This window comes from Hylobates moloch, unplaced genomic scaffold, assembly GCF_009828535.3.
Source record: "Hylobates moloch isolate HMO894 unplaced genomic scaffold, HMol_V3 SCAFFOLD_15, whole genome shotgun sequence".
NCBI lineage: Eukaryota > Metazoa > Chordata > Mammalia > Primates > Hylobatidae > Hylobates > Hylobates moloch.
This window is the reverse complement of record NW_026652290.1, coordinates 25,249,814-25,271,828: the sequence shown is the minus strand read 5'-3', so window position 1 is coordinate 25,271,828 and position 22,015 is coordinate 25,249,814.

Genomic DNA, 22,015 nt, shown 5'->3' with positions numbered 1-22,015 from the left:
CATATCCTTCACCCACTTTTTGATGGAGTTGTTGCTATTTTTCTTGAAAATTTGTTTAAGTTCTTTGTAGATTCTCGGTATTATCCCTTTGTCAGATTGATAGATTGCAAAAATTTTCTCCCATTCTGTAGGTGGCCTGTTCACTCTGATGATAGTTACTTTTGCTGCACAGAAGCTCTTTAGTTTAATTAGATCCCATTTGTCAATTTTGGCTTTTGTTGCCATTGCTTTTAGTGTTTTAGTCATGAAGTCTTTGCCCATGCCTATGTCCTGAATGGTATTGCCTAGGTTTTCTTCTAGGGTTTTTATGGTTTTAGGCCTTACGTTTAAGTCTTTAATCCATCTTGAGTTAATTTTTGCATAAGGTGTAAGGAAGGGATCCGGTTTCAGTTTTCTGCATATGGCTAGCCAGCTTTCCCAACACCATTTATTAAATAGGGAATTCTTTCCGCATTGTTTGTTTTTGTCAGGTTGGTCAAAGATTAGATGCTTGTAGATGGGTGTCGTTATTTCTGAGGGTATTTAAATTAAATATTACATTAATTTAAAAATATTTGCAGAACTCAGTCACATTTGTCCTCTTAAAGTTAGCAGCACAATAGTTTAATTTTTAGGGTACAAAGGGGACTTATCATTGATTTTTTTCTTCTTTGTGTAGCAGTCCAAACACATAGTGTTATAAGGACAACTTGCCATGCTTCAGTGCATTGTCTTTGAGTTCAAAGGATCAACACATTACTTCCCTTCTACTCTGCTCATGTCAGAAATGACTGAGAGAAATTCAAGGGGCAGAAGGCAGATATTTTGACATAACAATTTTGCCTGTGCTACTTATTAAGGCTATACTGAAGAGTGTGACTTAAATCTCATCAAAAAGCATATTAACACTGCCTAAATTGAATCTATTTTTGCCCATATTAACTTGGAGAATATCCCTTCTCATGAGCAGCAGGATGCAAAAAATTGGAGAAAGTAAGTTGTTGCTGAGCAACAAAGCTCAATTGCCCTTCTCAACTCACCAAACAGATGACTCATGTCTCCTGCCATGGGAAGGAGTAGAGTGAGAAGGATAGGGAGAAGTGACTGTAATGGTTCTAGTCACAAGGAAATATGAAGCCACAGGAAATGAGTTCCTCCTCTTCTTCCAATATTCTTGGTGTGTTACAAATAATAAGGAACACAATTTTTTAAATGATAAGAAGCAAAAATCAATTTTTATAATCCAATTGCTATTATACAGCAATTAAGCAATGTCAGAACAGACTCTTCTCAGAAATATTCTTAGCAATTCTAATTTAAAAAAAAACTATTGCCGAAAAGTACATATGTGCATGATTTTTCTTTCTGTTGACGGTGAACTTTAAATTGCCCATGTTATTTGATCTGCCAGTTTATTTGATCTGCCAGTTTATTTGATCTGGCAGTTATGTATCTTGCTAGATGTGTGATTTTCCACATTTTCCTTTGATTTTATCTTTTTCTCTTCAGTTTTTATCATGGACTTTTTATTAAATATATTTCCAACCTCCATGGCAAGCTGTCATAGATGAATCCAGAATGTTGCTGACTGTCATGAGACTTCTGCGTGTTTGCCAGATGCAAGTGGCTTTTTATAAGTGTCATGTAGAATTATTAGTGATATTAGCACATGCAAGTGATATATATGGAGTTTTTTTTTCCAGCTGTGACTACAAAATTGGTATTTCAAACATGAAGAACTATCTGACATTCTTGGAAGCTGGTAGATCACTTCTAAATATGACATGTGGAAAACATAATTTATTTCTCATTAACTATTTCTGTTTGAAATGTATTATTCCTAAAGATGTCATTACTATCTTCTTAAGAGAAAAATAAAAAAGAATATCTTTCTACTCCTCAGTCTCATTTATGTATTTGATTGGTGAAGGAAAATAATTCAAACAGCTAACAACAAGAATAGACATAAACATTTCAATCAATGTTCTTGCTCTGTATTAAGAAACCGAACAACAAAAACAAAACAAAACCCAATAGCTGCCCCATCTTCACAGCAGGCTTGAGTATATCAGAAACCTTGGAGTATACTGGATGCTCAGACACGATTATGAAACCTGCTTTCAGTATAAGAAATATGTACGAAACTCATACAAACAATAGTGCTTATTGGCCTGAAAGACTCTGTCTTAGCTAAGCCTTTAAAAATCCTTCCAACATTATTTCCCCGTGGAAAAAGAAGTGAGCCACTAACTTCTTCTTCCATAGAACCTGCAATATTTCCTTCTAATTATTCTACCAGCAAAAGTATTTCTATATTCCATTCCTGCATTTCCAAATCCTATCAATCATTTTAGTTTCTAATAATTTTATTTATTTTTATAGATATTTTCTTGTTTTTTCTACTGAGTACTGAAGTGATGACATATAAGCTGCTATTGATTCTATCTATATATTTTGATCTAATATTAAATATTTTTGTTTCACATCATGTAGTTTTATTTCTGATTAACATTTGCATTTTTTAAAAATATGTTGCATGGGTCATGCCACACAAAAGCCCAAAAGTGTCTTTAATGAATGAATGAATGTATGAATGAATATGACATGAGTAAAATATAAAGCCAGGAATCTGACCAGTAATGATTCAGTAACCAAAGAGAAGAAGAAAAGATAGAACTGCCTAGTGAGGATAATAATAACAATACTAATAATTTATCATCATAATTACCACTAAGGAGAGATGAAGTTGAACAAGAACTACAGAATCGGGCTACAGTGATAGACATGTCAGCAACTTAGATCATTGCTATTTATAGCAATCATCAAATCGGTATACTTTGGATAGCAAATGAAAACTGGCAGAAATGTAGTAGAATAGGGCTACTCTGTGTGTTTTTCTTCTTGCCTAGTCAGCCCATTCCCTGGTGGGGGATGAAGTGATGTGACTGCATCTTGTCCTCTGTATAGAGGACCATGAGAACTCATTGGCAGGTGCGGGTGAGATAGTGCTGCTGGAGTGATGAGGTAATACTTAAAAAGAACAAAGTAAAACTGTACTCATCTGGTACGGGATAGGGCAGGTTATGTATGCAACCTAAAATTCCCTCAAATATTCTGCTGTTGTCAAGAAACTTTCTTCTCATGGAACTAAGGCATTTAATTTCTATTCTCCAATAAATTTACTTTCATTGGAAAAGAAAACTAGTGTTTTCTCACTTCTTTTCACAAACCTCATCCTTATTTAGGGAAAAAATACCTTATTTAGGGAATAAATACAAAATATGCCCTTGATGCCCTTACCAGTCATCTCACAACCTTGGTCTTCTAAAATTAATTCCTTCCAAGTTTCTGAAGATTAATCATTTACTGTTGGGTACATGATTCCTGCTGAAGGCATGCATTTTGTTTTGCTGACACCTACTTGCTGCCCTTCCAGTCTCCTCAGCTCTAGACAACTGCTCTGTGTCTTCTAGTTAGGGTGTCTTACTCAGTCACTAGCTTGTGATTCAAAGGCTCTGAGTCATGACTAATCTCTTAGGTTCAATTACTTGCTGCATTTTGGAGCTATCTTACTTTAAAATAAGAAGAACCTGATTCTAGTCCCCTTAGGTCATTATCAGTTACTGCTTACTCCCCTGTTTCCCAACTCATGTCAATTGTAGATTCAGATGCATACTGAAGAAGTTAGCTGGTTTAGGCAACTGAGTGCAGCACAGCTAAACTGTCTTCTGGAAACTCATCCAAACTATAATAGACATTTTATTAGAGTTCATCTTAGATTTTCACCTATCTTCTCGACTACATATGTTAGGTTTTTGTCTTTTAGTTTTCTAAGTCTGATTCTGTGTCAATATTGGGCAATAGAATACATTATGTGACTAATTCTAACTAATCACTAGTGGATTTCGTTTGGCCATTCTGCTTCTGCTCTCTGAAATATGGAGCACAAGATCTGCACATTTATGTGCTCAATTAGGTATAGACTTTTTTTCTTTCCCAAGGTAAAAATACAAGATAATAAAAAATGTGTAACTTATGTTCATGCTTAAGATTTAAATATATCTGAGGCTCTAAAAACTTAAGTAGAAACATTCCCTAAAGGGGAAATGTTTCTCCACCTGTCTTTTGCTGATGGCCAGCATCTTGTGCTGAGGACATAAAGACAACATAATGACATTTAACTCCAATTTTCACACTGGTTAAAGCAAATCTTCCCTGATTTTGATTATTACAGATATCCAAGCTAATCTTCACCAAACTCCTTATGATAATGCTCCTTAAGGTATTTTAATGTGGATTGATGATCATTCACCTGTGTATCTAATTCCATAATAAGGGACAGGATTTTCCGAGTCTCTTCCGCTGTTTTTATTTTCTCCACCAAACCTTGTGTGAGTTAAATGGTTCATTTCCACCATGCTTTGTACAGACAGTGGTTGCTAAAAAATTGAAACTATAGAGACCTTGAATGGAGATCTTGTCACAATATTGGTTATTTCAATTTAGTGAGTTCAGGGCAGTTTTCTCTGGGCACAAACTTTAAAGTAATAGTGTGCCACTAAGCATAGATTGTTAGGTTGATATTGCCTCCTTTGTAAAATTAAAATCTCAAACTTCCGAACAAATACAAATTAAAAAAAAATCAGAACTTCTTAGACTAATATTAGACAAGGTGGAAAACAAATAAAACATATAATAGGTTTCAGTGGAACACTGAATAATGAAAAATGCACAATTTATTAAGAATATATTGCATAATTTTATGTGTACCAAACAAGATAAGAACTAAATACATGGAAAAAATATTATAAATGCAAATAGTAACTAAATAAAATACAATCAGAGCATAAGCAATCAACGTAATCTCTTCTGATTTGACAGGTATTGTAAAAAATAGAATTATGTAAATATCGATAATATAATTATATATACACAGACACAGTTACCTCCATTGTATAACAATTATTATGTTTCATATGGGCACAGAATAATTATGAGAATTGATAATGTAAGTGCTCACAATAAAAATATTTTAAACTATTATTTAAAAGCTTGACAATCTAAGATCCTTTCTTTACTAATAAAATTTAAAAATTGGAAAATATATTGTTAAAATATTATCAACATTATAGTCATTTTGGAAATAAAAAAGTCTTTATTAAAGAACTTTTGATCAAAGTAAAAATTAAAAGGAATAATAAATACAGATAAGCTATTTTGTACCACATGTATCAGCAGAAATAAAAACTGTAGTTAGAGAAAAATGTGTTCTCTTAAAAATTATTATTTAAAACTATAAAAAATAGTATTCTCAGATATAAGAAAAATGACAATAAAATAATTCAAAATAAATCACAGGGAGAACATTAAAAAAAGATAAACTGAAAATAAGGAAATTAAAAAGTAGTTATAACAGGGAGAATTAATAAATGCAAATCTGGTCATTTCAAATAATTATAAAGCAACTATACTATTTAATGTCTGGTTAGAAAAAAATAAGAGAAATTTGGAAAGACTGAAATTATGCAAGATTAGGGATAAAAAATGAGCAACGATCACAAATAAATGTGATTAACATTTGAAAACAGAAAATGCACACTTTTCTAATAAAGTATACATTTGAAAATTGACTTCAGAAGAGGTAAAAATTTTGAATACATAATTTTAATAGAAGATATTAGGATAGTGAAGAAGATCAATCATCACATGGCTTCACAATTTTTTAAATTGATACATAATAATTGTACGTATTAATAGGGTACATAGGGTACATGGATACATACAATGTACACTGATCAGATAATTAGCATGTACATTATTTCAAAGATTCATTGCTTCTTTGTGTTGGGGATAGTCAATATCCTCCTTCTGGTTATTTGAAATTATATAACATTATTTTTAAGCCTAGTCAACCTACAGTGGTATAGAATACTATATCTTATTCCATGTAGCTGTAATTTTGTAACCTTTAGTTTTTTATCTAGTATTGAAAGAGCAGATAGTCTGATAAAGTAATTCAATTGGCAGGGCTAGTCTATATTTATTATGAGAACCTAATAAAACCCTGTGAAAAGGATAATATAAAAGTATTCACATTTTTCTATTGGATATTGCTGCATGTATTCTAAACACAATAGAAAATAAAAATAAACAATGGGTCAATGGTAATCAAACAGAATGTGATTATATAATTTAAATGGTGTTTCCATATTTAAAAAGTAACCAACTTAATCTACTACATTAAATGACATATTATATTATGTACATATTATAACCTATCATATTAAATGGTAAATTATAGTGATAAAATTATGAGGTTCCTTAATATGAACTGGGAAATATAATAAAATTATTCAGATTCCATTTTAAAAAGTCTAAATAGAAGAAACCACTACAAATATAATACAATTTATTTTCTAAAATTCATACCAAATATTGTCATAAATGATAAATATCGAAACAACTATTAAATCAGACCTAGACTTTAGGTTATTTTTGCTATACTCATTATTGGTTTAATTTGAATGAAAAGTTTTAGTGAATGCAATGGGAGAAACAAATAAGATAACTATAAAGATATTTGGAAAAGAGAAAATATCTTTTCTGTTGACATGATAAAGCCGGGATACCCACAGTACTCTAATGAAAAATGTAATTAGTAAGGGCAATTAATAACTGATAAGATATATGTTAATTATACAAAATAATATTTATTTTAGCTACAGTTATTCTCTTAATATTCTAAGTAAAAGCATAAAGTGATTATAAATACATTTAATAAGACATATTAAGGATTTCCAAGTAAAACAATGATAAACATTATCAGACATAAAATAAGATACTGAGTTCTTATAATTCATACTGAATTATAAGTTCTTATATAATCATATAGAGTTCTTATAATTGACATTTTTATCTGAGCATCAAAAGGTTTTGCTCCTCTTCTCACACTAAAAGCAAGCTTGTTCAACCCTCCACCCAGGACTGCTTTGAATGCAGCCCAATACAAATTCATAAACTTTATAAAAACATTATGAGATTTTGGCTGCATGTGGTGGCTCGCGCCTGTAATCCCAGCACTTTAGGAGGCCAAGGCAGGTGGATCACTTGAGCTCAGGAGTTTGAGACCAGCCTGGCCAGTATGGAGAAACCCTGTCTCTACTAAAAATAAAAAATTAGTGTGGCATGTTGGCGCATGCCTGTAATCCCAGCTACTCAGGAGGCTGAGGCAGGAGAATCACTTGAACACGGGAGGCAGAGGTTGCAGTGAGCCAAGATTCTGCCACTGCACTTCAACCTGGATGACAGAGTGAGATCTTGTCAAAAAAAAAAAAAAAAAATTGTGAGTTTTTTTGTGATTTTTTTGTTTTTTAGCTCATCAGCTACTGTTAGTGTTAGTGTATTTTATGTTAGTGTATTATATCAAGACAATTCTTCTTCCAACATGGCTAAGAGAAGCCAAAAGTTTGAAAACCCCTGCATTATATGTTAATGTAGAAAAATGGGATTATAATATGCTTACAATATGTGTGTATAACAAATATAAGAACAATATTATTGTTTCTCTACACACACTACTGTTCTTAGTGTGTATAACTATTCCATGTTTGTTTTCTTTATGTTATTTTCTTCCAAATCTACTTTTTAATTTTGATTGATTTCCTCCCTTTTTTTCCTCAATGCACTTAGGAGTTTTTCATAGTTTTCTCTTTTCAAAAAATGATTCTATTAATTTAGTCTTAATTTGGATTTCTTGCCAGTACTTTCCTGAGTTCCGTTAGGTCTTATTTCACATCCTCCTATTATCTGGCTGTCACCTCTTTTTCTGATTTTCTCTATTTCTATTTTATGGTGCTCTTTGAAATTTTTGCTCACTTTTCTTTATTTTTTATATTTTAAAACAACATTACAGTATTTTTTGGCTTTGTTGTTACATTTTCTTCTGCTTGATGAAATTTATTGTCAGAAATATAATTTTGTCTGTCTTCCTCAGATAGCATATTGTGTCTAATGTGAGTCCTACCTTCATAATGTTTTCTTTCCATGAGGCTCTTTGCTTCGAGAAAAAAAAAAATGGTGCGCTAAATATCTCTGAGAAATTTGCACATTATGAATTACTTGACCCTTTTTTGAATATTTCAGGCAGTCAGAATAAAACATATTACCTATATATTAAAATAATTTGTTGATAGAATAAGGATCAACTTGGGTTAATCTTTATTCATATAAATTATTCTTCTCAGAAAAAAATAAAGGATAAAAAGCATTTGAAAAAGGGTAACCAATGGGATTCAAGTATAATTGAAGAGTTTGCTTGAATATATTAACCAATTGATATCACTTTAATAAATACCAAATATTGTATTTAGGAAAACTGTAAAAAAGAGTAATGGTTGAAATGCAGGTTTTCAAATCAGACTCTGAGTTGACAAATCTGCCTCTAACTCTGACTACCTGTTATGATCTTAGATCATTCATAAAGTCCCACTAGGGTACATTTTAATCAGGCATAAAACACAAAAAATAACATCAAGTGAACACAGTTGTCATAAGAAAAAGTTAATAAATCTTAAGAGTTTAAACTTTGCCTTGAAAATCAAGTAGTTTGAAAAGTTTAGAAGAAAGTAGTTTTTTAAAAATTAAGATCTGATGTACAATGCTTGGAAAAAATGTGCATGTAATCTAGCACTGAAAATTTTGTTTGAGTATACTAAGGCCAAATTTTTGTCACGCTTTCCTGGAGCAGCTAGAGTTTGACATGCTGGGAAGTATTAAAGTCACAGCTGGAATTCTGAGATTCTTGGAAATGTACATGCATGTAGAGTATTGCAATCTCCTTTTGGTAGTGTATTCTTAGATAGTTATGGTAGCAAACACATAACCCCAGAAATATACATGGCTACTTCCATCTTAATTCGAGTTGGAAAGATTAAATATCAAATAACTAAACTTTTTTTTTCTTCAAAGTAAAGATGGGGAACAAGTGCAGATAAGTTATTAAAAATAGGTAATTTTTGATGGTAATAACAGCGTATTTGAAGATTAGATAGAAATAAAAGATTCAGTTATTTTTCTCAAAGAGTCAACAATATATTAGAGTAGGCACCATGCTTTGTATTTAATAATTAAGTACTTTACACTGTATATACTAAGGGAATACTGTTTAATGGAAAAAAAATAAGGATTTACAGGTGAGAGAAATTAATTCTACATTGCTCAATTGGATCTTCTAAAGTTGATGAAGTTTTTTTTGAGTTGTTGGGGAGTTAAGGAATTAAGGATGGTGAAGTGGATATATAAATGGCATGAAAATTGGTAGAAAAGGAATACATGTACAGAAGGACAAATATCAGACCTTATCAACAAGTTGGTTAGTAAAGCGTTATTCTTTTCTTCTATTTACTCTGTTGTGTTATTTGTTGGAAATGGCTTTCTGTTCTCCTTCAAGGGGAAAGGGGAGAATCAGCCTTATACTTAAAGCGGTAAGTTGTCTTAACTCCATAGGGGTGAAGATCTGTATAATTCATGTACAGGAATTCTGGTATGAGACAAAGACAACTAAATCTTCTTTGTCTAGGTTAAAAAATGGCAGGTAAAAAATATACAGGGTATTTCAGTACAACCTAAAATGAAGAAAAACTTCGTGCTTTAGAAAGTTGAGATTGGCTACTCCGGAGACTGAAGTGGAAGAATCACTTGAGTCCAGGGATTTGTGGTTACAGTGAGCTATGATCATAGAGCTAGATCTTGTCTCAAAAAAAAAAAAAAAGTTGAGATTGGTAAAATATTTACCTCAAATGCATCTCTCTCTCTGAGACCAGTGATAACTAATATGACTTAGGTATTTTAATGTGGTTTTAGCTATGTTTTTATTGGTGTGTGTATTTAAAACCAACTGCACACTCCAGAGTTACTTCTTAATATGCTTTTATCCACTTAGTTTTATGTTAAATATTTGTTCTCAGTAATTGAAGTATTCTCAGTGTGTTTGATTGTGTAAAATATAGGTCAAAATTAATAATTATTCCATTGAGATATAACACCTGACCTGAACTGAATCTTCCAATTCTATAGTGACAAAATATCCCATTCTTCTTCATATCCTTTAGAGTTCCATCTCTGTCTCATATTAGGAAGTATTGTTTAAACAAGAAATTGATTGGGTAGAAAAATGCAATGTGTTATACTTCAAAATAGAGTTTATTTTGTTTGAAACTCTCCATATTTCTCTTTTGTATAAAATATTTTTCCTTTAAGTTAAAGATGCCCTTTCATGCTGCCATTTTTTACATATTTCTTATGATAAGAAAGATGGCATGCAATTTGCTGCTTTCCTAGTTAACAAAGGGAGCAAGGCTGTCATTTTAAATGTATCGAAAACAATCAACCACCCAGAGGATTGCAGGCTCACTGGTGGTGACATAAGGCTTCACAGTGAAAATGGGGTTTAGAGTTTATCAGAAAGGCCTGAATACTTTCCAGAATCGCTTTTCATTTTTTATGCAGCATTTTTATAGCCCAAATGACTCCTATTAATTGCAGGCCTGGGGCTTTTTTATTGGAGTTACGCAGAATCCATATTCACAGCTTTCTTTTCTTTTTAATTTCAAATGAAGTTAATTCTTTTGCCTTCAGCTTCTTTTGCTCAAGTGATAAACTTTGGCATTGAGCAAGCATCGTTTAATCAGCACATTTATGATGCTATCTGCAGTTGCTGAGAAATTATTGCATTAGTCCTAACTAGCTAAATGCTCAGACCTGTAGAAAAATGAGCCAGTAAAATATAACATGTAAGAAAGAAGCGCAATTTGTCACCCTAATTTTTATATTAAGTTAAAGGTTGAAGTAGCTTCAGTAACATCAAAAGAATGTTAAATTTCTACCTGCTTTTGAGACATAAAGTAAACCTTTCATTAAATAGATAATTGATTAAGAAAAATAACTAATTTTCTGATTATTTGAAGAAATATGATTAGAGAGCAATTTTATTTGTGGCCCTTATATAATTAACCTTGTGTGGGCTTGTGTAAGACAAGGGCCTCCTACCTGGTCCTACTGAACCTTCCTTCTATCATCCACACCACTTTAGGTTTATATTATACGACAGTGACCCATTTATGTATTTTGTTTATCTGAAAACGTTTTCCTTGGTCTTTAGACCTGTAGAATGAAGTATTTGATATGAAGCCAGGGCTCAGAGGATGTGGAGTTCTTGAGACCCGTATTGACTCATACTGAATACAGTACGAATGTTAGAGGCATTCTTATTTCAGCAAGCAGAGTTCTGGTCTCCATTTAATGTCTTCAAATGGAAGTGAGAGAAGTACAACAGACTTGGTCTTAAATGAAATATGTAGGCTATTGGTTTCCATTTAGCTTCCTGCCTTTTGAGATTTATGGAAAAGGAATGTAATTACTAACTGATAATAAATAACTTTGGGCCATGAGAATAACTGTTACATATTAGAAATGAAGAGCAAAGATCTGGAAAGAGCCTAGGCTTTGTATACTTTATAAAACAGTTACTCCAGACAGCCCTGGACTACCTGAATTAAAGCTTTAGAATTATTTTACTTGACAAATAAACTTATGTTGGTTTAAAGCTACTGCTACTTTTGTTTTCTGTTTTATGCAACCAATGTAACCTCAAAGGTTTCAGTCAATTTTAAGCCATCATAACTTTGCATTTGTCTGTCTAACTCATATCATTTATTCTCAATATTATTTACATGGTTCAACTTTTTTTTTCCCAGTCTCTTAAAATTTGGTTGTTCCAGGGTTTTCTTAGCAGTCTTCACTGCTCTATCTAAACACTTCTATAGATTATATCTGTTTTCAGTATGGGTTTTAATTTTATTCTCATAGTCTGGTAACTATAATTGTGTTTAGCTCAAGTCTCCATATCAAATCCATATACATTATATGAAAATGCTAGTTAGATAAACAATACTCCACATTCATGAAAAATCAACATCCTCAAAATAGAACTCAGCATCATATCCTAATTCATCTCCAAAATTTGTTTCTCCTTGGATACTCTATGCCTCAGTGATTGGTGTCAACCTGCACAGAGTAACCCAAGCTTACAATGTGTAAGTTATTTTAAACACAGATTTTTCTTAATGTCTTAATGTCCACAGTAATTTATTCATAAACTTTTATGAATTCCATCTTTTTATCTGCCCCCGTGGTCATAATTCTTTATTTTTTATAGTAATTATATTTTAACATAAAGTAGAACAATATGTGAGGGTCTCTAAAAAGTTCATGAAAAATGCATATTATAAAATAAACTATACATGGATTTCAATTTTTAGCACCAAAATCAACTTGTACTAATTTGCTGTAACATGTACAAACAGGATCTAGTTCAAGGAGCTAAGAAACATCGTTTTGAAAATAGCCCCATCAGAGCAACACAAATTCTGTCAAAATTGAAGCAAGAACAAATATCAAATTTATTGGGAAGCTTGGTGAAAGAATGGTGAGATCATTAATGCCTTTCTAAAGTTTATGGGGACAATGCTCCAAAGAAACCAGTCATTTACAAATGAATAAGTTGTTTAAGGAAGGACATGATTATGGCAAAGATGAAGCTGCAGTGGAAGACCATACACATCAATTTGCCAGAAAAACACTCACCTTGTTTGTGCACTAATTGAAGAACATTGGTAATTAACAGCAGAAACCACAGCCAACACCATAGATATCTCAACTGATTCAGCTTACATAATTCCGACTGAAAAATTTAAGTTGCACAAACGTTTCAATCAATAGGTGTCAATACCATTGTACCCACATCAGCTGCAGACAAAAGCAATTTTCCATGGAAATTTTAAACAAGCAGGATTAAGATCCTGAATCATTTCTTCAAAGAATTGTAACAGAAGATGAAACAGGGCTGTAACAGTATGAAGAGAAAGCACAATCAAAGCAATGGCTACCAAGAAATAAAACTGTTGCAGTCAAAGTGAAAGTGAACCAGTTAAGAACAAAGGTCATTCCAATAGTTTTTTAAGATACTCAAGGCACTTTGCTTATTGACTTTCTGGAGGGCTGAAGAACAATAACATCTACTTATTATAGAGTGTTTTGAGAAAAGGAAAGCCTTAGCAGAAAAGTTCCTGGGAAAGTTTTACCAGAAAGTTCTCTACCACGACAATGCTCCTTCTCATTCCTCATATCAAACAAGGGCAATTTTGTAAAAGTTTTCGGGTAAAATCATCCACCATGCAGTTGTGATTTGGCTCCTTCTGATTTTTTTATTTGTTTGTTTCTTAGTCTTAAAATAACGTATAAAGGGTACCCATTTTTATTCAGTTAATAATGTAAAAAAGACTGCAAGGCATTCTTAAATTCTTAGCATTCCCAATTCTTTATGAATGGACTAAATGGCTACCCTGATCACTTACAATGGTGTTTCAAATGTGATGAAGCTTACGTTGTGAAATAAAGCTTACATATTTTTAACTTTTATCTTCTAATCCAATTTTTTAATAAACTTTCTGAAGTTTCCTTGCATGTTTTGGATACCTACCCTCATCCTCAAATTAATAAAGCATAATATTTCCCAACCTACAACCCCTGAGAAATAGAAACATCTTATATACTAGATGCAGTCACCAAATTATGATTTATTAGAAAAGGATTCACTAACTAAAGCAAGGAAGTCATGCAAAGGTTTATCAATGCTTAGTGCCTGGAAAAAAAAAGAAAATCAGGTAATTTAAGAGGTAAATTTGTTCAACCCAATCCCTTTTTCAAGATTACATTTAGGAAGCTGAGAGATTGCTAGGTAACTCTGAGAAATGGAGCTGAATGGTCTGTAGATTTAACAGTTTAGCTAGTTATGTGACTGTACAAATTCAAGTAATAAGGAAGCCAGTTGCTATGAGCGAAGACTTGAGCAAATATATAGAGAAAAATAAGAACAAGACAGTGTATAGTTACTGAGAAACAAAAGTTATCATCCTTCGACACAATTTTAGTTCTCATTTGATCCATGTTATGTCATCATAAGATTTTTATTGCATCTGCACTTATAATGTTCCAATGAATCCCTCTTGATTTGAATGAGCTTTTGCATATTTCTGTGTCTTTTGAGCAGAAGAGCGTTTCTCAAAACAGTCTAAGTATTGTGATAAATAGGAGAAGCAAACTTGCCAATAAGAGCATTGCCTTCAGTGAAAAGACATTGCTCCTTTGTAGTCTCATTCAGAAACCGTATTATCCTTCTTTGGTATCTTAGCATTTAGTGACAAGTTTATGCACATAGGAAGACTAAACTTTTACAGAAGAATCTTGATGCTCCAAAGGTCTTGCAAAATAATCACTCTTAGGTCCATTTTCCTTGTTCCCCACTCTCACTCCCACCAGCCGTGTCCAGCATAAATGGAATAAATAAATTTAATGTGTCAATTGTGAATGGGTTTGAATTCCTAATTTTGCTTTTGGCTTGGCTGCTGTTGGTGTATAGCAGTGCTAGTGATTTTGGCATATTAATTTTGTATCTTAAGAATTTGCTGAAGTTGTTTATCAGCTGAAGGGACTTTTGGGCCGAGACTACAAAGTTTTCCAGATATAGAATCATGTCATCTGCAAAGAGGAATAGTTTGACTTCCCTCTCTTTTTAATTGGGTGGCCTTTTTTTCTTTCTCTTGTCTGATTGCTCTGTCCAAGACTTTCTTTTTTTTTTTTTTTTTTTTTCAAGACTTTCAATACTATGTTGAATAGGAGTGGTGAGAGGGAACATCCATGATGTGATATATAAATCTGAAACAGTATAGATGATGGATGAGAGAAACAGTAGGACCAGTTAGAAAGCCCTTCTCCTACATGACGCCATCCAAGGCTGATTATATAAAGACCACAAAGAAAATGACCATACAATCATACTTTTTGAAGTCATCAGGAAATTATTTATGAATTATAAATCCATTATTTTTATAATGAAAAGTTTACCCTGCTTCTCAAAACCAGATGGAAACTTGACATTCTTTTGATGATACTGAAGGGACTTCAGAGTCTAGTGCCGGCATATGCTTGCTATTCAGAACAAGAATTATCATTGCAATGTGCTTTAGAGGAAGAAAACGCTAATCAATAAGGTTCCATTTGGCAGTTCCTGAGTAATCTGCTTACAGTATTTTGCAGATACCAAGACTGGGAAGCCTGGATCTTAGGAAAACAACATTCAAATATATGTATAATGGGATTTTATGTTTAAAAGAAATGCAGCCCTCTCATTTCTCCACTTCAACTAAAATAGCATGTATTCATGTGTCTATTTTGTTAGGTATTTGGGGCCAGTAGTGGGATGTGAGAAAGGCCTAGAAGACAAGCATATCTCTTCTCCACTTGCTTATAAACTAGTTGTGGTGATAAAACATCTACAGTAAAATTCTGGAACATTTTGCACAAACTATGAGAGCTGTTGTTGTCTTTTAATAGAGCATTGCCTCTGCTTTGCAAAGATAGGATAGAGTAAATAACTTTCTTCTTTATAATAACAGGTCTTTTCACATTCCTGAATCTAATACTGACTAACTCCTCAGTTTTGTCTTTTGTAGCTGAAATTGTATATCAAGTGAAGTGCAAAAAAAAAATGTACATCTGTCATCTTTTAAAAGCACCCACATTCTTTATCTAAGCAAAGAAGCCTTAACCTGGGAGCATCTCCTGAAAATATTCAACTGGATTTTATTCTCAGGTTTTATTCAGCATTGTTATTAATATTGCACATTAGGACATTTATAGCCTAAAGATTAACTTTTAGATTAACTTTATAAACCTAACATGATGATCAAAGAAGTTCTCTCAAGTGTCTTTGCATAGTAGGTAACAATCCAAGTTAAAAAATGCCTGAGGCTCTTTAAAGTGTCTCAATATAACTTGAAAAAAATGAAGCAGAGACAAGAATTGCATTTCACTTTAAGTTATACAAGTTGTTTTTCTCTTATTTGCTATTCCACAGAATGAATAAACATGTTGTGATGAATCCCTGTTAACCATATATCCTCCCTGTGGTTTTAGATTACACTCACATACGTCAAGGATCAGAGGCATAAAATATAAGTGATAGAGATAGAGTCTGGGGCAGGAGAAAGGAGTGTGCAATGGAGTTAAGAGATTAATATTATTTTATAGCTGCAAATTATCTTCAACTCCTCCTGAGAGGTCAGACATTTCCTTTTGTTTTATGATGTGTGCCTAACACTATGACTTGTGCCTAAAACTAAAATGTAATAAAGCCATCCTTGAAGTTTTATTGCTCAACCTGGTATTCTAGAATAAGCTAACATGTAGAGATTTGAGTCTAGAAGGCCTCAGACATAGGCTAAGAGGGTATGCTGACCCGGAGCATACCTGCATCATACCTACATAGTCATACTTATTTCTAGATGCTCTTGTTGTTTATAGAATTCCAACAACTCTGCAGGCTCACTTATGCACAAAAGGTTTTGTGATTATTTTGCATTTAATTTTCAGGTGGTTCCCTTCCTCTTGTCACTCTGCTTATAACCTAACCAGCTATTATAATGTAACACTCCCCCACCCCTCACAATGCCCATGGAACTTAGAATACTACATGCTTGGGAGTTATTATGTAGACAATTAAATAGATAGGTCTAAGGAATTATTAATCAACTTGAATATGAAAATACAAAACCTGTTTTCTTTGACGTCAAATAGTATATTAGAACTAAAGTATATATTCAGAGAATACAAAATAAGGGGTAGAAATATTGAGGGCAAGTATAGGAAACCTCATTAGATATGTGTGTACACTCATGTATAAAAATGTCTCTGTACACTGTATCTAATGTTTTTTTCTCCACTATTTTTTTTCATTTTCGCACACATGAAGAATGAATGCATTACGTATTGTACTCAGTTGTAAGAATACTGGCAAATAAATAAAAGAAAATAAAATAGAATAAAATAGGATAATAAAATAGGATATTGGTTAAATTCTGAGTATCATTGGTTTACCATGCCTACTAAATGTAGAATGTTCAACGGGCATAGTTTCCTTCTAAGGGGACTTTGTAATAAAGTACCTTAATTTTAAACATTTCACCCCCACTTTTTTTCTTTTTCCCTTCTTGCTTATATTTATCTATTTATTTTATTTATTTTTTTTTTTTGAGACAAAGTCTCACTTTCTCTCCAGGCTGGAGTGCAGTGGCGCCATCTCGGCTCACTGCAACCTCCGCCTCCTGGGTTCAAGCTATTCTCCTGCCTCAGCCTCCCGAGTGGCTGAGACTACAGGCATGCGCCACCACACCCAGCTAATTTTTTGTATTTTTAGTAGAGACAGGGTTTAACCATGTTGGTCAGGATGGTCTCCATCTCTTGACCTCATGATCCGCCCGCCTCAGCCTTCCAAAGTGCTGAGATTACAGGCATGAGCCACTGCACCCGGCCTATTTATTTATTTCAAGATGGAGTTTTGCTCTTGTTGACCAGGCTGGAGTGCAATGGCGTGATCTCAGCTCACTGCAACCTCTGCCTGCTGGGTTCAAGCAATTCTCCTGCCTCAGTTTCCTGAGTATCTAGGATTACAGGTGCCCACCACTACACCCAGCTAATTTTTGTATTTTTAGTAGAGACAGGGTTTCACCATGTTGGCCAGGCTGGTCTCAAACTCCTAACCTCAGGTAATCCGCCTGCCTCAGCCTCCCAAAGTGCCACGCCCGGCTCCTTCTTGCTTATTTCATGTTTAGCTTCTTAATAATGAAGTGGTAAGCTTTGCTCTCTTTTTTCCACCTCACTCCCTTGCGGTTTCCCTTATCTATTGAAATTCTTGCTTAGAAGTTCTGTAACAGGAGAAGTTCCCTTATCCCCCTTTCAAAGTGTGCAACAGGGGTGTGGCTCGCTTCTTCAGTGTCCTGCTGCTCAAACCCCTGGGGGAAGAACGCAGATGGGCAGGTCATAGGGAGTGTTTTTGGGCTCCAACCCCGCAGCTGCGTCTAGGGTTGAGTGTTTACAGCTCCTGAGGCCCCAGTGGGTGTACATTCACAGTGTGCTCTTTCAGCTTTGCTGTCTGCAGGCAGTTGTGTTAATCAGCTCAATTATACCCCCAGCCTTATCACAAGGATGGAAGACTTTACGTATCCTGGGTTTTTACCCTTGTGTACCAAAAAAATAAGATCACACGTGGGCTTGGAGGATTAGCGCAAGGTTTTATTAAGTAGTGAAGGTGGCACTCATCGAGGTAGATGGGCAGCCGAAGGGGGATGGAGTGGGAAGGTGCTCTTCCCCTGGAGATCCTCCTCTGACTGCCCAGGCTGAATTCTGCATCCTCCTTCCATGGATGGCCTGCTGGCTTCTGCTTGTGTCTATGGGTATGTTCCTCTGCTCCTCTTGTTGTCCATCCCCTTGGGTCTGTGCCTGCTAGTGTCTTGGGTTTTTATGGGCACAGGATGGGTGGTGTGGTGGGCCAAAAGGCAACTTTTTGGGTGCAAAAACAGAAATGCTTGTCCTCATTTAGGTCCATGGGCACAGATTCAAGGGTGGAGCCCCAGCCAGGGACCCTGCCCTTCTCTACCCAGCACTTCACTGCCCCGTTCCTGTATCAGTTCTAGGGACTTAATGGGTTTTGGTTTTCTATTTTTTTTTTTTTTTTTTTTTTACAGAGTCTTGCTCTGTCGCCCAGGCTGGAGCCTCTCGAGTAGCTGGGATTACAGGCATATGCCACCATGCTCAACTAATTTTTGTGTTTTTTAATAGAGATGGGGTTTCACCATGTTGGCCAAGCTGGTCTCGAACTCCTGGCCTCAAGCAATCCACCTGCCTCAGCTTCCCAAAGTGCTGGGATTACAGGCATGAGTCACCGCACCCAGCCCCAGGGACTTAATCTTGAAACAATCTAGGCACGTCAGAAATTCTTCCCCACCAGGAGATCACCTCAAGCCTACAGTTAATTTACCCCCCTATTGTGCCTGGGATGGTGCCAGTCCATTCACCAGATGTTACAATAACTCAAGATAAGTAAGCAGAACAAGTCACACAGATCTGCACCCCCTCACCCCTCCTGCATGACCCTCATATGAAGCTCTCCTTCTTAAGCCCTTGCATTTTGTCAAAAAGTTGAACTAGTTTCCGTAAGGCATGAAGCTTTGGCCATTTCCCCACTGCTAGCTCTGGAATAAAGTCACTTTCCATTCACCACACCTCATTCTTATTAGGCTTTGCAAGTGGCCAGCAGCCAAACCTGTGTTTGATTACAGCTTCAGTTATTTTACTTAGATGCAGAATTAAGATAAATCATAGTGCATTGGGGGTGAAAATAGAGTTTCCCTTACATAGCTAGAAATGTTATAGAATTTGGAGGATTTAATCATATACATTAATTTCAGAAGATGCTATATTCTGCTTTCTGAGAGTGCAACCAGTACAATTCAATTTCTACATATTAGAAATAAAAACATTGCCCCGGCTATTACTATGTCTCTGTATCTCTGTAGAATTGTATTTACTATATATGTAGTCATCAGAAATCAAAACACTTTTTCTCTCTCTTCCTACACACATTCACACACACACAAAGGTGTTAATTACAAAATTAACTTTTTTTTTGTAATTCCAAAACTATAATGATGACAAAACCCTAGGAAATATTTTGATTCCATTAGTTGGGTTGAAGTCCCAGTGATTAAAGACTTAGACATTGTCTAATCCTACCTTCTTTAGAAAGCAGAGCCTGAGGCAAGGATTGTTTGCCAGCAATTATTATTATTATTTTTTTTTTGGAGTGGAAAATAAAAGCCCAAGGTCATGAAGGTGAAATAAGAAGTAAAACTAAGCAGGCAGAAATACAATTGGAATGTGATGCAATGCATTACTATGCTGGCAAATTACTTTACGAAGAGCCATAAGGAGACAGAGCGGATCTGTTTTTCCTGCATATGCTATTGTCCAGAGTATTGCAAGAAAAGTCTTTAACCTTTTGTAGTCCACGAAGGACAGAGTAAAGGGATTTTTTTTTTTTTTTTTTCCTACCTCTCTCCTATTTCTTGTTGATAAAAATGTGACCTATCTAGAAAAACATTCGCACACTTCTGGTTTGCAGAATCCAGCCCTTAGCAACACTCAAAAAGTCAGGACATACAACTGATTGTGTACAGATTACTTTACATATTGAAGCAGAGAGGTGGTACAGTATGGTGTGCCTTTTCCAAGATAAAGAAAGCAGAAAGCATTCAAGATTCAAGAGAACCTAAGAAAACCCACAAGTTATGTGTTCCAAAGCAGCAGCACATCAGAGATACATGGGTTCTAATCTCGACTTACTATTTTCTGGCATTGCAACCAGATAGAAGTTAACTTTTCTATATTACAGGTTTTTAAAAATTATTGTCCAATTCAAATAGATAATCCTATCTGTACCTTAACACTGATCTTAAAATACTGTACACAGAAATAGTGAACTAATTAAAGTACACAAATATTAAAAATCTTTTAGGAATTCTTAGGAATTTTAAGATGGAATGCAGACAAAGAAAAAACCTAACTCTATTAACATGCTTCAGTAAACTTAAACATCATCTAAAAAGTCGGAAACTAAACTAAAAGTCAAGAAATATAAGAGATATTTAATTTTTCTTCCATAACGTTAAGTAATCTAGCAGAAAGTCAACTACAAATTTTGGGTGGTAAGTCTCTAATATTAGATTTCAAATTAATGTTAAATTTGTTAGCCAGGAGCGGATTTCCCAGAATTAAAATTTCTGTTATGCATAATGTGCCAGGCCAGTAAATATTAATCCTGGCATGCACAAGTAGCAAAACAGTATTGTGTCATCAATGTGCTTTTTTAGCTTTATGGTATGTTCCCACACAGTTTCAATAGAGGCAGATTAAAAACAGTTGCAATGACCAGAATCAGCATTCTATGGTCCAGTGTCTCAGATCATAGAAACATGGGAACTCATACTTGGAAGGCTTTGGGGGATGATCCTAGTTTTGCTGCTGTCCTATTGTGAAAATATATCAGTCTCAACAAGCAGGTACACTCCCACTTAGCAGATTCTACAGATTCAAGGCAGGCTTCACTTAAAGAAGGTATGTTATAGCATAATTGTGTCTGTGGTCACTCCTCTAGTTCTCTAACTACTCTACCACATGCATCTTTACACATCATAAATTGCTCTTGATTTCGTACTCTTAAATGGATTTTCACATTCCAAATTAAGTCTTTTAGAAATCAACTAACTACATTAGCCACAGTATTTTATGTGGATGGTGAAAGCAGTAGTCCCAACTCAAACCACTTTAGAGGACAAAGACACAAGAAAAAAAATCAAATATAACAGTTTTTTGACCTGGTCTTACCTTTTCCAGAGACTGTCAGGACTCTTGTTAACTTTTCAACTAAATTCTTGTATATGGACCTCATTTTCTCCAATTCCTGATGAATTTTCCCCCATTTTGTGGAAATAGCCATAGACTGTTCTAGGCTTATAAGAAAACAGAACAACGGGACTGTCTTACAGCATCTATTTATCAGACATCAGGAAAGGTCAATGATCGACCTGGCTTATGCCATGTTGTGACAAGGTTAGCAAAACATTGTCATCGGTGAGCCCACTGGGACCACATGGAGTCTGTGAAAATAATTCCCTAAAGGAAGGGAAGCTAATCAAGTAAGATTGACAAATGTCAACCAGGATTTTTAGAAAAAAATTATTGTATGATGGTAGAGCCTGTCAACTTTGACTATTGAAGGAAAGACTAGAGAATTTAAAAGAAGAACATTTACTTTCAGCCCTTGTGCCATATTGACAAAATGAACTATAATTTCTCCTTCATTCTCATAAAGTCAACAGTTCTCTGAAGAGTTCTTCTGCCAAAGGGAAAAGCTGATCAGGTGATACCTCATTGCTGTAGGCAGTTCAACATTCTCATCCTTCCTATTTGCCTTTGCACATCCCTCTTCAATTTCAGATCTCCAAGGAGCTTCCATCTGATCATAGAAAGATGAGATTATGAGGCTGGAATGGGAAGAAGCAATTCATAGAGGAACATTATTGTC